Source organism: Mobula hypostoma, chromosome 13, assembly GCF_963921235.1.
Source record: "Mobula hypostoma chromosome 13, sMobHyp1.1, whole genome shotgun sequence".
NCBI lineage: Eukaryota > Metazoa > Chordata > Chondrichthyes > Myliobatiformes > Myliobatidae > Mobula > Mobula hypostoma.
This window is the reverse complement of record NC_086109.1, coordinates 61,802,635-61,822,316: the sequence shown is the minus strand read 5'-3', so window position 1 is coordinate 61,822,316 and position 19,682 is coordinate 61,802,635. Positions and strand designations below refer to the sequence as shown.

General features: G+C 43.1%; 1 long non-coding RNA gene across 1 annotated transcript in view; it reads right to left on the bottom strand.

The window, feature by feature from the left end:
* The window catches only part of LOC134355965 (uncharacterized), an 86,299-nt gene that overhangs the window by 6,120 nt on the left and 60,497 nt on the right, over positions 1–19,682 (bottom strand). The window contains exon 2 of the long non-coding RNA XR_010020235.1: positions 11,232–11,303. This is a non-coding gene — a long non-coding RNA (uncharacterized LOC134355965). The remainder of the gene's footprint in view (positions 1–11,231; positions 11,304–19,682) is intronic.

Here is a 19,682-nt window from a genome sequence, read left to right as displayed (position 1 = left end):
CTAGTAAAACATTGGTTCCGCATCTATCCAAACAGCCTCCTTTGTAACTTTCAATGAGTTTACCTCTCATTCCTCCAATTCAGACCTGGTTTGCTTTTAACCTGCCTTTGCACAGCAAATCTGTCTTCCAAGGTGAACTTTATTACCAGTATTTTCCTTCTAGCGAAACCAGACTAGGAACATAATATTCCTGATGTACTTTCACCAGGGCTCTAAAGTAAAACTCTGTTAACCTGTTATCTGTCTATTGGAAGATCTGAATGGCATAGCCTCTGACTCACTAGAGAATACTCACTGCACTCTTTCCATTTGGGGCCCAGATCCTGCGCTCACTTTAGTACACTAAGGCCCCAGTTCCCATACTCCCTTTCCATTCACTGGAACCCCAATTCCCAACTTCCTTCTCTCCATACCTGGAAAATGCATTGCATTAACAGACTGCTAAGGTATTAATAGAAAATCTATGAATCTCCGAAGTCCCAAGCAACACACACGACATGCTGGAGGAACTCAGCAAATAAGAGAAAATCTACAGATGCTGCAACTTGGCAAGTCAGGCAGCATTGACGGAGGGGAATAAACAGTTGACATTTTGGACCAAGGCTCTTCACCAGGACTGGTGGGGTGGTGAGGTGGGTGGAGTACACGCTGGCAGGCAGTAACAGAACAGATGAGGAGGATGGTGGGTGGGTGGGGAGGGGGATATCATGAGAAATTCAGGGAGCTGATAGGTAGAAGAGGGATAACTGTCAGGGAAATTATCTTTTCGCTGCAGCAGTGCAGTACATTACTAAATGAAGAGAAACATAAACTAACAAACTGAAATTAACATAAATTACATCTAACATACGTGTGCCCAAAAGAAAAGCAGAACAAACAAAATGAGACGAATGCAAGATTGAGAGAGAGAAAAATAAATATAATCCAAGGTTGTGTTCATGATTTTCAGGTTGGTTCAGAAACCTGACTGCAGTGGGAAAGAAGCTGTTATTGAACCTTGTGTTTCAGGTCTTCAGGCTTCTGAACCTCCTGCGTGATGGCAACTTTGAGAAGAGGACATGGCCCAGGTGGTGGGGTTCCTGGTACCAGACAGCATCTAAAGAGACCACACGATCTGCCATGGTTTCCCTGATATTGGAAAGATCTGGGCATTCTACCCCACTCCTTGATCCCTTTCATATAGTTCTAGACCACTCCCTATAGAGGAACACCGTTAGTCCCACTTCCTTTCTCCCTTTCTTAACACCAACAGGATCAACAATCTCACTCGTGATGTTGTGGGGATGGAACTGGACTCTCTGACGGTGGTGTCTGAAAAGAGGATGCTGTCTAAGTTGCATACCAACTTGGACAATGTCTCCCATCCACTACATAATGTACTGGTTGGGCACAGGAGTACATTCAGACAGAGACTCATTCCCCCGAGATGCAGCACAGAGCATCATAGGAAGTCATTCCTGCCTGTGGCCATCAAACGTTACAACTCCTCCCTTGGAGGGTCAGACAGCCTGAGCCAATAGGCTGGTCCTAGACTTATTTCCATCTGGCATAACTTACATATTATTATTTAATTATTTATGGTTTTATATTGCTATATTATTACTCTATTCTTGGTTGGTGCAACTGTAACGAAACCCATTTTCCCTCAGGATCAATAAAGTATGTCTATCTATCTATCTATCTATCTAATACAGCCCAACAATATATTGTCGTCAACAATAATGAGGTCATGTTCGTGGGTTTGTGGATGGCACACAAATATGATAGTGGAGGGGCAGGAGAAAGACCACTTTTGATGGCAAGTGTAGATTGGGACAGGGTCTGGCAAAGGTGTAGTTGGTAAGTGGGAGGTCTTCAAAAGTGAAATTTTGAGAGTGCAAAGCTTGAATGTGCCTGTCAGAATAAAAAGTAAAAATAACAGGTTTAGGGAAACTTTGTTTTCAAGAGATATTGAGGCCCTGGTTAAGAGAAGAAAAAGGAAGTACATAGCAGGTATAGGCAGGTAGGAACAAATGAGGTGCTTATGGAGTATAAGAAATGCAAGAGAACACTTTAGAAAGACATCAGGGCTAAAAGAAGGCATGTGGTCACCCTAGCAGACAAGGTGAAGGAGAATCCTAAGGGATTCTCCGGATACAAAATGTTAAAAGCAAATGAATTGCAAGTGACAAAGTTGGTCCTCTGTAAGATGAGAATGGTAATCTAGGTGTGGGTCCAAAAGAGATGGGGAGATTTTAAATGGATTTTTTACACCTGTATTTAGTCAGGAGATGGACACAGAGTCTATAGAAGTAAGGCAAAGTGGCATCGACTTCATGGACTCTATACAGGTTACAGAGGAGGTGTTTGCAGTCTTGAGGTCAATTACAATGGATAAATTCCCAGGGCCTGACAAGGTGTTCTTGCAAACCTTATGGGAGGTAAATGCAGAAATTGCAGGGGCCCTAGCAGAGATATTTAAATCATCCTGCAATCCAAAAATTGGAGTCAACAATAGACAATAGACAATAGGTGCAGGAGTAGGCCATTCAGCCCTTCGAGCCAGCAGTACTAGTCACTGTGATCATGGCTGATCATCCACAATCAGTACCCTTTTCCTGCCTTCTCCCCACATCCATTCACTCCGCTATCTTTAAGAGCTCTATCTAACTCTGTCTTGAAAGAATCCTGAGAATTGGCAGAGCATTCCACAGAACCACAACCCTCTGTGTGAAAAAGTTTTTCCTCAACTCCGTTCTAAATTGTCTACCCCTTATTCTTAAACTGTGGCCTCTGGTTCTGGACCCCCCAACATCGGGAACATGTTTCCTGCCTCTAGCGTGTCCAATCCCTTCATAATCTTATATGTTTCAATCAGATCCCCTCTCACCCTTCTAAATTCCAGTGTATATAACCGCAGTCGCTCCAATCTTTCAACATATGACAGTCCCGCCATCCCGGGAATTAACCTTGTGAACCTACGCTGCACTCCCTCAATAGCTAGAATGTCCTTCCTCAAATTTGGAGACCAAAACTGTACACAATACTCCAGGTGTTGTCTCATCAGGGCCCTGTACAACTGCAGAAGGACCTCTTTGCTCCTATACTCAACTCCCCTTGTTATGAAGGCCAACATGCCATTAGCTTTCTTCACTGCCTGCTATACCTGCATGCTTACTTTCAGTGACTGATGAACAGGGACACCTAGATCTCGTTGTACTTCCCCTTTTCCTAACTTGACACCATTCAGATAGTAATCTGCCTTCCTGTTCTTGCCACCAAAGTGGATAACCTCACATTTATCCACATTAAACTGCATCTGCCATGCATCTGCCCACTCACCCAACCTGTCCAATTCACCCTGCATTCTCATAACATCCTCCTCACATTTCACACTGCCACCCAGCTTTGTGTCATCTGCAAATTTGCTAATGTTACTTTTAATCCCTTCATCTAAATCATTAATGTATATTGTAAATAGCTGCGGTCCCAGCACCAAGCCTTATGGTACCTCACTAGTCACTCCCTGCCATTCTGAAAAGGACCCATTAATCCCTACTCTTTGTTTCCTGTCTGCCAACCAATTTTCTATCCATATCAGTACCCTACCCCCAATACCATTTGCTTTAATTTTGTCCACTAATCTCCTATGTGGGACCTTATCAAAGGTTTTCTGAAAGTCCAGGTACACTACATCCACTGGTTTTCCCATGTCCATTTTCATAGTTACATTCTCAAAAATTTCCAGAAGATTAGTCAAGCATGATTTCTCCTTCGTAAATCCATGCTGACTCGGACCTATCCTGTTACTGCTATCCAAATATGCCGCTATTTCATCTTTTATAATTGATTCCAGCATCTTCCCCACCACTGATGTCAGACTAACTGGTCTATAATTGTCTGTTTTCTCTCTCCCTCCTTTCTTAAAAAGTGGGATAACATTAGCTACCCTCCAATCCACAGGAACTGATCCTGAATCTATAGAACATTGGAAAATGATTACCAATGCGGCCACGATTTCTAGAGCCACCTCCTTAAGTACCCTGGGATGCAGACCATCAGGTCCCGGGGACTTATCAGCCTTCAGTCCCATCATTCTATCCAACACCATTTTCTGCCTGGTATGAATTTCCTTTAGTTCCTCTGTTACCCTAGGTCCACAGGCCACTATTACATCTGGGAGATTGTTTGTGTTTACTCTAGTGAAGAGAGATCCAAAGTACCTGTTCAGCCCGTCTGCCATTTCCTTGTTCCCCGTAAAAATTTCACCCGTTTCTGTCTTCAAGGGCCCAACTTTGGTCTTAACTAATTTTTTCCTCTTCACATACCTAAAGAAGCTTTTACTATCTTCCTTTATATTCTTGGCTAGCTTACCTTCGTACCTCATCTCCCACTCCCCCCCCCAGTATTGCCTTTTTAGTTATCTTCTGTTGCTCCTTAAAAGTCTCCCAATCCTCTGGCTTCCCACTTATCCTTGCTATGTTATACTTCCTCTCTTTTATTTTTATACTGTCCTTGACTTCCCTTGTCATCCAGGGTCACCCCTTACTCCCCTTGGAATCTTTCTTCCGCTTTGGAATGAACTGATCCTGCACTTTCTGTATTATTCCCAGAAATACCTGCCATTGTTGTTCCACTGTCATCCCTGCTAGGGTATCTTTCCAGTCAACTTTGGCCAGCTCCTCCCTCATGGGTCCATAGTCCCCTTTGTTCAACTGTAATACTGACACTTCCGATCTTCCCTTCTCCCTCTCAAATTGTAGATTAAAACTACAATTGTAGATTAAAATTGTAGATTATGGTCACTACCTCCTAATGGCTCCTTTACCTCGAGTTCCCTTATCAAATCTGGCTCATTACACAACACTAAATCCAGAATTGCCTTCTCCCTGGTAAGCTCTAATACAAGCTGCTCTAAGAATCCATCTCTGAGGCATTCCACAAATTCCCTTTTTTGGGGTCCAGTACCAACCTGATTTTCCCAGTCTGCCTGCATGTTGAAATCCCCCATAACAACCGTAGAATTACCTTTGCAACATGCCAATAAACCTCAGCTTTGTGTGAGAAACCAGAGAGTAGGAGTAGATGGTTGCCCCTCTGACTGTAGGCCTGTGACTAGTGGAGTGCTACAGGTATTAGTGCTGGGTCCATTGTTATTTGTCAACAATATCAATGATCTGGATGATAATGTGGTTAACTGGATGAGCAAATTTATTGATGATGCCAAGGTTGGGGGTGGGGCTAGTGGACAGTGAGGAAGACTATCAGAGCTTACAGCTGGATCTGGACCAGCTGGATAAATGGGCCGAAAAACGGCAGATGGAATTTAATGCAGACACGTGTGAGGCGTTGCACTTCAGTAAGACTAACCAGAGTAGTAACCACAGTGAACGGTAGGGCACTGAGGAGTGCAGTCGAACAAGGGATCTGGAAATACAAGTCCATAGTTCATTGAAAGTGGCATCACAGGTAGACAGGGTCATAAAGAAAGCTTTTGGCACATTGGCCTCCATTAAAGCAAAGTACTGAGTACAGGAGATGGAATGTTATGTTAAAGATGTGCTGAGGCCTAATTTGGAGTATTGTGTGCAGTTTTGGTCACCTACCTACAGGAAAGGTGTAAATAAGTTAGAAAGAACACAGAGAAAAGTTACAAGGATGTCGACAGAACTAGAAGATCTGAGTTATAAGGAAAGACTGAATAGGTTAGGACTTTATATCTTGGAACATAGAAGACTGAGGGGAGATTTGATAGAGGTATACAACATTATAAGTGGTTCAGAGAGCGTAACTTCAAGCAGGCTTTTTCCACTGAGGTTGGGTGGGACTACAACTAGAGGCTATGGGTTAAGGGTGAAAGGTGAAAAGTTTAAGGGGAACATGAGGGAAAACTTCACTCAGAGGGTGTGATAGTGTGGAATGAGCTGCCAGAGCAGGTGGTGCCTCCAAGCTCAATTTCAATATCTGAGAGAGTTTGGATAGGTGCCTGGATGGCAGGGGCATAGAGCACTATGTTCTGGGTGCAGGTCAATGGGACTAGACAATTTAAATGGTTCGGTATCGACTAGATGGGCCAAAGGGCCTGTTTCAGCGCTGTACTTTCCATAACTGTAATAATAATACGCTGTTCCTAATCTTTGAGTGTGAGTCTTCAGGTTCCTGTACACCCTCTAATATTAATGACGGCATTGTTCCTTGCTGGTGCTCCTTGACACAATGTCAAAAGGAAGTGGGGGCCAGCATAGTATTGAGCCTTGACTGTTAAAATCCTCAGCGATTTTGACAGGGTGAACACAGAAAGGTGGTTTGATCTTTTGTGGGAGAATCTCACAAGGTCTTGGGATATTTCTGAATGGTCCACGACCCCATGAACACAACCTTGTTATTCCTTTTCTTTTGCAATATTTTGTTTGTGTTTTATCATGATTTTATGTCTTTGCACTGCACTGTGCTACAAAATAGCAACTTTCATGTCCTGTAGTCAGTGGTAGTAAACCTGATTCAGATTTTGATTCTGATCTAGCACGGCTGAAAGGTATGGGATTGCAGTGTCACACTCTTCTTCAAAGGGCAGAGGAAGGAGAGCCATTAGGTAGTTTTAGAGTCGGTTTGTAAGAAGGTGAAAGATCACAATGAGGAGGCCAGTAAGCATAGATGATGTTACATAAGAACATAAGAAATAGGAGCAGGAGTTGGCCATCTGGCCCATCGTGCCTGCTCTGCTATTCACTAAGATCATGGCTGATCGGGCCATGGACTCATCTCCACCTACCTGCCTTTTCCACATAATCCTTAATTGCCCTACCATGCAAAAATCTATCCAACCTTGTCTTAAATATATATACTGAGGTATCCTCCACTGCTTCATTGGGCAGAGAATTCCACAGATTCACCACTCTCTGAAAAAGCAGTTCCTCCTCATCCCCATCCTAAATTTACTCCCCTGAATCTTGAGGTTATGTCCCCTAGTTCTCGTCTCTCCTACCAATGTAAACAATTTTCCTGCCTCTATCTCAACTATCCCTTTCATAATTTTATATGTTTCTATGAGTTCTCCTCTTATCCTTCAGAATTCCAGCTAGTACTGTCCTAGATGACTCAATCTCTCCTCATAGTCTAACCTTTCATTTCAAATCAACCTGGTGAACCTCTTCTGCACAGCTTGAATAGCCAGTATATCCTTCCTCAAGTAAGGAGACCAGAACTGCACACAATACTTCAGGTGCAGCCTCAGCAGTGCCCTGTACAGTTATAGCAGAAGCTCCCTGCTCTTAAATTCAATCCTTCTAGGAATGAAGGCCAACATTCCATTTGCCTTCTTGATAGCCTGCTGCACCTGCAAACCAAACAGATCTGTTACAATTAGATCTGTCATGTGCATATTAATTAGGTTCGAGGGACCAAGTGACAACTTCTCCTAATTCCCAAGTTCTGCTGGCTCATGCTCACCCCTACACCTCTCCTGTATCCCAAACTCAAAGTCAAAGCTGAGATTATAGTCACAAGCAATGAAAAAAATTACTTGCAGCAGCATTGCAGGCACACAGTATCATAAAAGAGGTGCTTACAAAAAGAGCGCAAATTAGACATAATTTTTACAAGAAAGAACACAAGAAGAGCAAAAAACTGGTGCAAAGTGGTCAAAATGACATAGTATTGCCGAATTGTAGTAAGTGTTTTGCCAGTGTTTTCAATTTGTTATTTCTTACCTTACTTAGTATTTGATAAAATAAGATCTTAACTAAAGTGTCCACTTTCAGGTAAGATTCTAAATCCCTGCATCCTGTTGTGCGCAGTCTTTCATTGATTCTATAATGGTATTTGGATTTACTGAGCATGCCCACAAGAAAATGAATCTTAGGGTTGTATATGGTGGCATACGTGTACTTTGATAATAAATTTACTTTGTACCTTTGTAAACTAGCCTTCTTCTCCCCTCAGATGGATGCAAGTGATTGTATGGCAGTATTCTGAGGAAGTGTGAAGGAATTCACTTCAGTGTCTCGGACAACGCCATCACAACTCTCTCCTCACAAATGCTAAGACATGAAGGGTCAGGAGTGAAAGCTCAGTGTTCTGGGATTCGGTTGTTTTAGACGTGATGGGGGAAGGTATGGCAGGGGGTTGGCATTACTCATCAGGGACAATACAACAGCAGTGCTTGGAGAAGATTGCTGGAGGCAATCTACTGAGGCAATTTAGGTAGAACTGTGAAATAAAAAAGGTTGACTACACTAAAGGGATTATATTATATTATATTATATTATATTATAAACCTCCAATAGTCAGTGGGATTTAGAGGAGCAAACTTGTAGAGAGATAGCAGACAGCTGTAGGAAAAGAATTTCAGGATGTATATTGTATACATTTCTCTGACATTAAATGTAGCTATTGAAACGCACTGAAAAATATGATTGTGATATTAGGTGTTTTTTACTTTGCACATATTGACTGGAACTCCCATACTGCCAAAGGACTTGGATGGGATAGAGTTTGCAAATGTGTTCAGGGAAATTTTCTTAATTGATACAGAGAAGTACTGACTAGAGTGGCCACAATACTGGATCTCCCCTCAGGGAATGACTTGGACTCCACCTCATTCTGGAGAAATGTGTTGTGGTGGGTTCTTCTTTGTTGAGGACAGTCACAGGTCTCGATTGTCCCTTAATGAGACCTACGATTCCCCCTTCCCAAACGGTGGACCCACCCACAGACACTCTCCAAAATTTCTCTAGGGAGCATCAGCTGAAATATATTATTATAGATGAAAACGTAGATGAGTTGGTTAGCAAGACTGATGATGGCACAAAGATTGATTGTGTTGTGGACAATGCAGAAGGTTGGGAAATGATACAGATCATTTGCAGATATGGGTGGAACACGGCAGAAGGTGTTTTATCCAGTCCAAGTGTGAGGTCTTGTAATAATGGGAGGGTAAATGTAAAGGGAAAATACACAATTATTGGCAATTATTAACAGTATTGATGTACAGAGGAATATTCAGGTCTAAGTCCATAGCTCTCTAAGAGTAGACACGCAAGTTGACAGGGTGTTAAAGAAGGCATATGATATTCTTCTCTTTAATTGAGACATTGAGTTCAAGGTAAGGATATATTTTTGCAGTTTTATAAAACCATGGGTAAGCTGCATTTGCAATATTGCATTCAGTTCTGATCTAACCTTTGCAGGATGGATGGAGAGGCCATGGAGAGGATTGACAGGAGGTTTACCAGGATGCTGCCTGAATTAGAGGTCATGTGCTATAAAGACATGTTAGACAAACTAAGATGTTCTTCCCTAGAGTGGAGGAGGCTGAGGGGAAATCTGTTAGGAGTTCATAAAATTACAAGAGGCAGAGATGGAGTAAACAGCCAGTATCTTTATTTCAGGGTGAAAATGTCCAACAGCTATATAAGACTTCGTTCAGACCCCATTTGGAGTACTGTGTTCATTTCTGGTCACTGCACTACAGAAAGGATGTGGATACTATAGAGAGAGTGCAGAAGAGATTTACAAGGATGTTGCCTTGATTGAAGGGCATACCTTATGAGAATAGGTTAAGTGAACTTAGCATTTTCTCCTTGGAGTGATGGAGGATGAGAGGTGTATAAGATGATGAGGGGCATTGATCGTGTGGATAGTTAGAGGCTTTTTACCAGGGCTGAAACGGCTAACACAAGGGAGCATAGTTTTAAGGTGCTTGGAAATAGGTACCGAGGGGATGTCAGGGGTAAGTGTTTCACACAGAGAGTGGTGGGTGCGTGGAATACACTGCCAGCAGCAGTGGTGGAAGCGAATCCAATAGGGTATTTTAAGAGCCTCTTAGATAGGTACATGGAGTTTAGAAAGATAGAGGGCTACGCGGTAGGGAAATTCTAGGCAGTTTTCTAGAGTCGGTTATATGGTCGGCACAACCTTGTGGGCCAAAGGGCCTGTAATGTGCTGTAGATTTCTATGTTCTATGTTCTAATACCAGAGGACACGAGGAATACAAGAAGGACTGCAGTAATGGAGGCTTGGAGTGGGACTCAGTGTAGCTTACGTTTGGTCAGATGAGATCTGAGAGCCCTGGAAGGGAAGTTTGGATTAGAGGGTTTTGTTCTGCTGACTCTGTTCCCACTCTTCCTCAGATCTGGCCTCTCAGGATGGTGAGTTACAGTTTACAGCAAGTGACCATAAACTGATGCTTGGAACTTTTTTTTCAGCATTTCCTTGAAATAGCCCAGACCATAGACATGATTTTGAGGCGACTGCTTGCTCGACGCTATTCCTTGTGACAGCCCAGGTTTAGTTGCAGGCTTCCTCTTTGACTGTGCCCAGATTCCTTGCGAGAGTCACGACCCATACCTGGTGCCTGTAACTTTGATGCCCAGTAGCCACTCTACAATGAGGCTACTCCTCATTTCCTTTCCTGGTATATTGATGTCACTTCCTGCCCACACACTGAAATGGAAAGCCTCTGTGCCTTTGCTGCCAGTTTCCACCCACTTTCATCTTCACCAGGCTGACCTACTACCCTCCCCTTTCTCACTTCATCTTCTCTGCCTCTACCAGATGAGTGTTAGTGACCAAAACCCAGCAGAACCCCACACCAGCCCATAGACTTCCACAACTGCCTTCATCGCAGTTCCTCCCACCCTGCTACCTAGAAGAAATCCATTTCCTTCTCCTAGTTCTGCTGATGCCATCCTCCACACTACATCTTTCTATAATTCTTCCTCACTCCTCCGCTGTGCTTCTACCTCCACCGTAGCGGACAGGCTCTCAACCATGTCCTCTCCATGAATTACACTTCTGCTCCTCCTCCCTAAAAACATGATATGGTTTGCTTTGCCCTCACCTTATACCCCTCTGACCTCTGACTTCTGGCATCAGCCACAAGATTTGGCACTAGGCATATCTTTCCCAACCCCCCCCAACCTTCTCTTTAAGCATTGGATCAAGGACTGTTCCTCTCAGGATAGACAGGCCCACTCTTACATCTCCACTATTATCTACTCACCCGATCTCACAACATCTTCCCTTCAACCTCAGGAGATGTAACACCTACCACTGTAGTTCCTCCCTGCCCACTCTCCACAGCCTTCTTCCTGCTTTGCAGAACACTTCTATTTGGTCCACAAATGCCTCCTGAAACTTCCAGTTGCTTGTCACTTCAGCTCTCTCTTCTACTGCTACCTTGAACTCTCTATTTTATGCCTCCTTAGCTGTTCTACTGAAGCCCAGCACAAACTGAAAAAATAGCTTCTCACCTTCAGTTGATACACCCAGCCGTCAGGTTGGTCATCCAGTTCAGCTGTTTCACGCAATCAGCTCTCTGTGACCTGCGGCCACAAATCAGCAGCACAGGAAGAAAATGTGAATGGCAAAAGTTAAAATGTTTTCTGGTACAATATCTGAGGGAGCACTACCCTGGTCTATGGGGCACCAGATTCTGTTTCTCTCTGTCAATAGGGAAGGGATGAAGGAGTCTATCTAGGAGCAGAAAACCTCTGTGTATTCTCAGTTTCTGCAGACCAGTTTTCAAGCAAAAACCATTAGACATAGGAGCAGAATTAGGCCATTTGGCCCATCAAGTCTGTAAAACCTGACTGATCCACGCTCTAAAGACCATCAAAAGGACTGAGTGAATCTAATTCTGCCCAGTCTCATCTGCTCATAGAACCTCTTTCTTACCTCCAGGCACTTTTATCCATGCTCTACTTCTGGTAAACTTGGCCAATCTAAGCTCTGCTTCCCATTTGTAACTTCTCTCATCAGCTGCCTGCCCGCTGACGTACAGTATGTTGGCTCCTGGTGACATATGTGATGTGCTGATTTCATGACCATGTCCTGATTTTAAAATTCTCATCTGCGCTTTCAAGTTTCATCCAAATTTTCATAAGATCCACAGCAACCCCACAACCAAACGCAGCATTTGCTCTCCTATAATCCTGCCTTCCAATAGGGCCTGATTGTGGCCTGCACATCATCAGTGGCAGTGCCTGCAAGTCAAGAATGCCCCAACTAAACCTCTCAGTCTCTCTCTCCTCCTTTAACACATTCCCTATCACATTTGATCCATTCAGCCCATTGAGTCTAATATTCATGCAGGGCCATCCCATATGCCATGCACATGACACATTTTCTCACTCATACTCTCACATCTTCCCTGTAACCAATTGTTCCCATATTCCTACCAATTCCTTTCGATTCTCCTCCCACCCACCCACCAGCCCATTTAGCCAACAGCTCACTCTTGTGATGTGGAAGAAAACTCGTGAGTGAGGAACTCACACGGTCCCAGGGAGAACGTGCAAACTTTACAGAGACTGCATTCGAGGTCATGATTGAAACTGTGTCATTGGAACTGGTGTAGGCACCACTGACTGCTGTACCCTGCCCTGCCCCTCACCTTCTGACAAAGTTGCTCTGTTATCTGCCCTAACATCTCTTCATGCGTCTTGCTGTCAAATGTTGAATAATCTATGGCTTCCGTGACATGTGAGGGTAAGTAAGAAGTATTTTGTAGAGATTACAAATGGGTTGTTGGGATTTTGCTGACAACGCAGCCTAAATAAAAGACAGTAGTATGAAAGTGGATGTCCAAGTTGATCTTAACTTAGAGAATGTGTCTGTATCCTGGTGATAGCTACGTGGGTGCCCTCGGTCAGTGATAGCCTCCTTTGCTCAATATTTCTTCATCTTGAGATCCTTTGTGGAGATAGTCCCTCTCTGTGGGCTCATTCACACTCTCTTCTGACAGCGTGTGAGATACTGACCCCTTACACCTGGTCATTCAAGATTCGGCTGCCCATCATGGTCTATTTGTGGGAGTGGGTCAGCAGCCCATGTTCCACACGGGGCAAACAAGGACATGAGTTCACGAAAAGCTAGACCTTCCTCTGAGCAGATATATTACAAAATTTACTGACATTAGCATGATAACAATCTAGCAATTACCCAGCTCATCTCTTAAATAACACTGGAGAGTGACCACAACGTCCATTACCGTTATGTCCTAATGAGTGACATCAGCATATATGTCGCCTGAATCAATGGAATCATGCTTGGACCTCAGATGTGGTACACACTGTCTGTCTGGACCTTTGCCCCATTGAGCACCATTGTTCAATAGTGGTGATCTTTCCCTTTAAATCCTTCATGTGAGCACTTGCTCCTGTTATAGTCTATAGCCTTGGTTTCCCGATTTAATGGATCACTGGTGCCCCCCTTTTCCATAGATTCTGCCTGGTCTGTTGAGTTCCTCCAGCACTCTGAGTCTGTTGCTTTGGATGTCTGGCATCTTCTCATGTTTGTCATACCTCCCCTCTCTGCCAGTACTGGTTCCTTCCTCCCAAACTACACTTTGTCATATATTTAACTCCTTGATCTGTCCAAACCTCTATCAGACTTGGAAATTTCCTGGTGTATTTCAGGCACAAGGCTGATCATGGTGTGATTAAGTTTGACAGGCTGTAGAAAAGTTTCACAAGTATGTTTTCATGACAGGAGGGTTTGAGTTATAAGGAGAGATTGGATAGGTTGGGACTATGAAATGAAAAAACTGAAACTGAACTGATTTATCCAGAAGCACAGGGGCAAGTACTCCACTAGAGTCCTGCAAGGTCACTCATCCACCTAGCTACTGGCCTTAACAAGACTCAGGGGCAGACTAGAAAAAAAGGAACAGTGTCATCCATGTGTTGTGCTCACTGACATTGAATGAAACTTTGAAAACAAAGAAACCCAACCTGTAGCAGGGTTATGGCAAAGGATTTGGCCACACAACTATTACAGAGACATGATTCTTGAGTGACCCAGGTGCAGAATAAAATATTTTAATAAATGGTAAAATAACAAAGATGTGATAGTCACACGAGTTGCAGCTGACTCTTATATGGAAGCAGTGATGAGAAAGGAGTCACGAGTTTGAGTGAAGATGGAAAACAAGGGACATAAATCACAGATGGGAATACTATATAACCCTCCCACCTTACAAATGAAGTTTAAGAAGAAATTAAAGCTTGCAGCACTATTGTAACATAATAGTCACAATCACAGCACATAAGCAAAAGACCTTTTTTTTTGAGTAATGGTCTAACATCTGCAATAGTCCTTTCCCAGGCACCTGCTCTAACTCTACAGGTAACTGAAAGATTAGAGTAAGCGCTTCTTCAATGTCCCCATTTCCTTTTTTCAATGATATAGGAGGCATCCCTACTTGGACCGCTGGATTTACCTACATTAAGGGAAGTCGATCTAGTGTCTCCACTTCAATTTTCAGCCTATACCATATCTCAGCTTTGTTGAGTCTGAGCTCATCCTATGATGAGATATCACCAGCATCTTCTTCTTTTGTGGAGACTGATGTTAAGAACTACAGCCATTGTTTTTGCCTGCATGCAAAGATTTCCCTTTTGGTCTCTAACAGCGCAGAATAGGCCCAGCAATCCCCCAATTTAGTCTGAGCCTAGTCATGGGACACTTCACAATCACTAATTCACCTATTAATTGGTATGTCTTTAGACTGTGGGAGGAAACTGGAGCACCCAGAGGAAACCTGGAATTTTGCAGTACTTGTTCTATTCACATAACAATATAGACTTTGGGCTGCAGATCATGAAAATTTCCCTATCATGCACCTTTTTGTTTGAAATTGGCTATATTTGTTATTTCAATTCATAATTCAAGTCAATTAAAATGTTGCCCACAATGTAAGCTGAAAAGTTTTCTATCTTGTCCAGACATGCCTGGGAAAGTTTAGGCAAGGCAGATGCTGCATGGCAGGATAGTTTTTTAGAAAGGTTATAAATATCCATGAAGAATTTCAATACTTGACACAGATGTTTCCCAGATTAACTGATGCTAAGATTAAGGAAGGCACTTTTGATGGTCCACAAATCAAACAGGTCATCAATGACAGACAATTCTAAAAACTCCTAGCCATCCCAGAGAAAATCGCATGGAAGGCATTCAAGGAAGTTGTTGAAAATTTTCTTGGCAACTACGGAGCACCAAACTACATGCAGCTGGTTGACAACATGCTTCAATCATACAAAACCAAGAAGTGCAACATGTCACTAAAGATTAATTTTCTGCATTCCCATGTAGACTTCTTCCCTGCAAATCTGGACGAGCATGGTAAAAGGTTTCACTAGGACATTGCGGTCGTGGAGTAACGGTATCAGGGCAACTGGAATCCATCAGTGCTGGCCGAATATTATTGGACACTTAAGCGAGAAGCCTCAGACACTGAGTACAAATGAAAACAAACAACAAAACATTTTTATCTTAGTCGAACTATTGCAAAGCGTCATTACCATTATGCAATTAAATGCATTATAATTCAATTATAGTTAATTTCTTGTTTCTCCAAATTCTTACGTGATACAAGTAGTCTGAAGTGGCAGAAGATGGCAGCGCACTGTGCGTGCGCAGCTCTCTGGTAAAAAATGATGTCGTATCTGTTAAATAGGGGCCGTGGACAATTTCTAATTTGATGGAGACAGACGTGAAAGCACAGAGGAACATCCAGAGAAATTTCTGAAACGCCTGTCCGCTGCTGTCGTTACTGTGTGGTCGGGAATCTTTCGGAGGGTAGGCCTCAAAATCCCCGGCCTTGCCTGCTTTTGGCGAGCGAGAAAGCGGTCGAATCATTTGGACAGAGATGGCGCTCAGTACTCTGTGTCGGAAAGCTGATCAGAGCTCGAAGTTTTTGGATGACTCAGAGTCGGATTGTGGTCGGCATGGCAGGAAGAGTTTTTCTTCCTTCTCCCATCTGCGTGAGATGTGGGACATTTGAGAAACTTTGAACTTTACTGTGCTCATAGACTTCTTCATCAAGTTATGGTATTGTTGCACTGTTTGTAACTATATGTTATAATTATGTGGTTTTGTCAGTTTTTTCAATCTTGGTTTGTCCTGTGTTTTTGTGATATCACACCGGAGGAAATAACGTATCATTTCTTAACGCATGCATTACTAAATGACAATAAAAGGGGATATGTGTCTTCATAATCTAAATTATATTTGTGTTCAGCTTCAAGTGGTCTATCGTAAGCAAAGAAAAAATTCTGAAGAAGCAACACTTTTGAAAAATGTTGTTGTCTAGTCTAACCCTTTGGTAATATACCCAGAAAGGAGTTGAATCACGTCTCCCTTAAGGGCATCCTGTTCTTTAATTACATATTTGGCTCTAATGATTCCTTTCCAAGAAAAGTCTATTGTCAATGAAATTAACCCTTCTCTAATTGATAAAAGGTGTTTAATCCGTTTCTCTTTCTGTAGATGCTGTCTGATCTGTTGAATCTTTCCAGCATTTTCTGTTTTTGGCCTGGAGTGATCTAAATCTTTTTTCATAACTATTCCAAACCTTATAATGTTATGATTGCTATTACCTAGAAGCTCCCCCCTCCACTCCTCCAATGATGTCCACTTCGCCTGACTCATTTCCTAGTACTGCGTCACTTACCTCATTGCCCAGAAATATATTTATCAGAAAGCTCCTCTTAAACACTTTGAAAACACTGACACCTCCTTGTCCCGTCTGCTGTTCCTATTCCAGTCTATATTTGGATAGCTGAAGTCGTGGACATCACATCTTAACAAGTCAGTTTTATTTCTTATTTTATTTTATTGAGATACAATGTGGAACAGGCTCTTCCTGGCCTCCGAGCTGCACCACCCATCAACCCCTGATTTGACCCTAGCCTAATCATTGGACAATTCACAGTGACCAATCAACCTACCACACGGTATGTCTTTGGACTGTGGGAGGAAACTGGAGCATCCAAAGGAAACCCTGTGGTCATGGGGAGAACCTAACAGACAGCAGCGGGAATTGAACCCGGGTCATCTGTACTGTAAACCGTTGTGCTAACCACTACACTACTGTGCAGTCCAGTTCTATTTTTGATTGTACCAACACTGCAATATTCTCCTCATTCAATATTGCCACCTCACCAACTTTCTCTCTTAAACTTTCTTCCCCCAAAAATGTTATATTCAGTAATATTTAGACTCTGTTTCTGCCAGTTTTTCCCCATTCAGTGGTATCACCAAGATACCCCACATGATGAAGACATTGGTACAGATTGTCCATATTCCTCCTCCCACATTCTCTGCTGCATTATCTCTCCAGCCTCACATCTGTCCCTCTATTTCTTTATTCAAGTGGTAAGTGGCATGGACAGTATTCTGGAGAATCACTACATCTCGAGATGCTGCTTTTTAATCTCATAACTCCTTAAAATCTGCATGCAGGACCTCATCGCTTTCAGAACCTCATCCCTTTTTCTACCTATGTCAATGGTACCAGTATGTACAATGGGTCTTCTTCCCAACCTTCGTTAGAATGTTCTGGAGGAGCTCAGTGATATTGAACCCTGATACCAGGAAGGAAACATTCTACCGTGGGATCACTTCTGCAAACACGGGAACACCCGGCCCTTCCCCTAGCTATAGCATCCCTCGCAACTCCTCTACTGCCCCCCCACCCCACCGTACAAATGAGCCTCCCATGGTGCGGTAGTCTCTGCACAGGCTGAAAGCCCCAGGAGAAACCTTTCCTCCATCAGTAGCCAGAACTGAATATTAGTAATAAAGGAAGAAGTCTTCAGGATTCTGCTTATTTTTGTAAATTTTTGCAGTCACCATTGTGTTTTTAGCTGGCACTCACTTCTGTTAGGTTAATTACTCATTTACTTTTTCTCATTTCAAAAAAGAAACTTGATTCATAAAATATATACAAGAAAAACAAAGAAAAACAACAGCAGTCCTGATGAGGGGCCTCAGCCTGAAACGTCAACTGTTTACTCTTTCATAGAAGCTGCCTGGCCTGCTGAGTTCCTCCAGCACTTTGTGTGTTGCAAAAGAAACAGCATATGGGCATATGGATTCATAGTATCATTCAGTCCACATATTCTATATATATAAATATAATGTTAGCACATTCTGTGTACAGAGCTCATCTGGATTCTTGACTTTCTGACCAACAGAACCACAACCAGTTAGCATCTCCTCCACCATTATCCTCAACACTGGTGCCCTGCAAGGTTGCATTGTCAGCTTCTTACTATTGTCCCGATTCATTCGCAACTCAGCAACCACAGTTTGCTCTAATTCCATTTACAAGTGTGCAGATGAAATCACCACATGGGCTAGATCTTGAACAATGACAGAGCAGAACAGAGAAAGGAGTTAGAAAGTCTGGTGGAATGGTGTCAAGTCAAAGGCAGGCTGAAGTACACACTCCTGTCTGTATCAATAGTATGGCAGTGGAAATGATTCAGAGCTTCAATTTCCTAGGAGAGAACATCACTAATATACTGATAATCACCAATCACAGGCAGCTCATTACATATACAGTATGAATCTTCCTTTACATGATGGATTTGCTCCGCAGGTCCCTTTTAAATCAGAATCAGGTTTATTATGACCAGCAACACGTATAAAAGTTGCTGGTGAACGCAGCAGGCCAGGCAGCATCTCTAGGAAGAGGTACAGTCAACGTTTCGGGCCGAGACCCTTCGTCAGGACTAACTGAAAGAAGAGCTAGTAAGAGATTTGAAAGTGAGAGGGGGAGGGGGAGATCTGAAATGATAGGAGAATGATAGGAGGGGGGAGGGATGGAGCCAAGAGCTGGACAGGTGATTGGCAAAAGGGATACGAGAGGATCATGGGACAGGAGGCCTAGGGAGAAAGAAAGGCGGAGGGGGGAAGCCCAGAGGATGGGCAAGGAGTATAGTGAGAGGGACAGAGGGAGAAAAAGGAGAGAGAGAAAAAGAATGTGTGTGTATAAATAAATAAATAATGGATGGGGTACAAGGGGGAGGTGGGGCGTTAGCGGAAGTTTGAGAAGTCAGTGTTCATACCATCAGGTTGGAGGCTACCCAGACGGAATATAAGGTGTTGTTCCTCCAACCTGAGTGTGGCTTCATCTTCATTGTGGCTTACCCCTTTCCCATCCTCTGAGCTTCCCCCCCTCCCCCTTTTCTTTCTCCCTAGGCCTCCCGTCCCATGATCCTCTCATATCCCCTTTGCCAATCACCTGTCCAGCTCTTGGCTCCATCCCTCCCCCTCCTGTCTTCTCCTATCATTTTGGATCTCCCCCTCCCCCTCCCACTTTCAAATCTCTTACTAGCTCTTCCTTCAGTTAGCCCTGACGAAGGGTCTCGGCCCGGAAGGTCGACTGTACCTCTTCCTAGAGATGCTGCCTAGCCTGCTGCGTTCACCAGCAACTTTTATGTGTGTTGTTTGAAATTCCAGCATCTGTAGATTTCCCCGTGTTTGCATTTATTATCACCAGCATGTGTCGTGAAATTTGTTAACTTAGCAGCAGCAGTTCAATGCAATACGTAATATAGAAGATGAAAAATAATAATAATAGTAATAACTAAATAAGTAAATCAATTACAGCATACATACATTGAATAGATTAAAAATCGTTCAAAACAGAAATAATATATATTAAAAAGTGAGGTAGTGTCCAAGGGTTCAATGTCCATTTAGGAATCGGATGGCAGAGGGGAAGAAGCTGTTCCTGAATCACTGAGTGTGTGCCTTCAGGCTTCTGTACCTCCTACCTGATGGTAACAGTGAGAAAAGAGCATGCCCTGGGTGCTGGGGGTCCTTAATAATGGATGCTGCCTTTCTGAAACACCATTCCTTTAAAATGTCCTGGGTACTTTATAAGCTAGTACCCAAGATGGAGCTAACTAAAT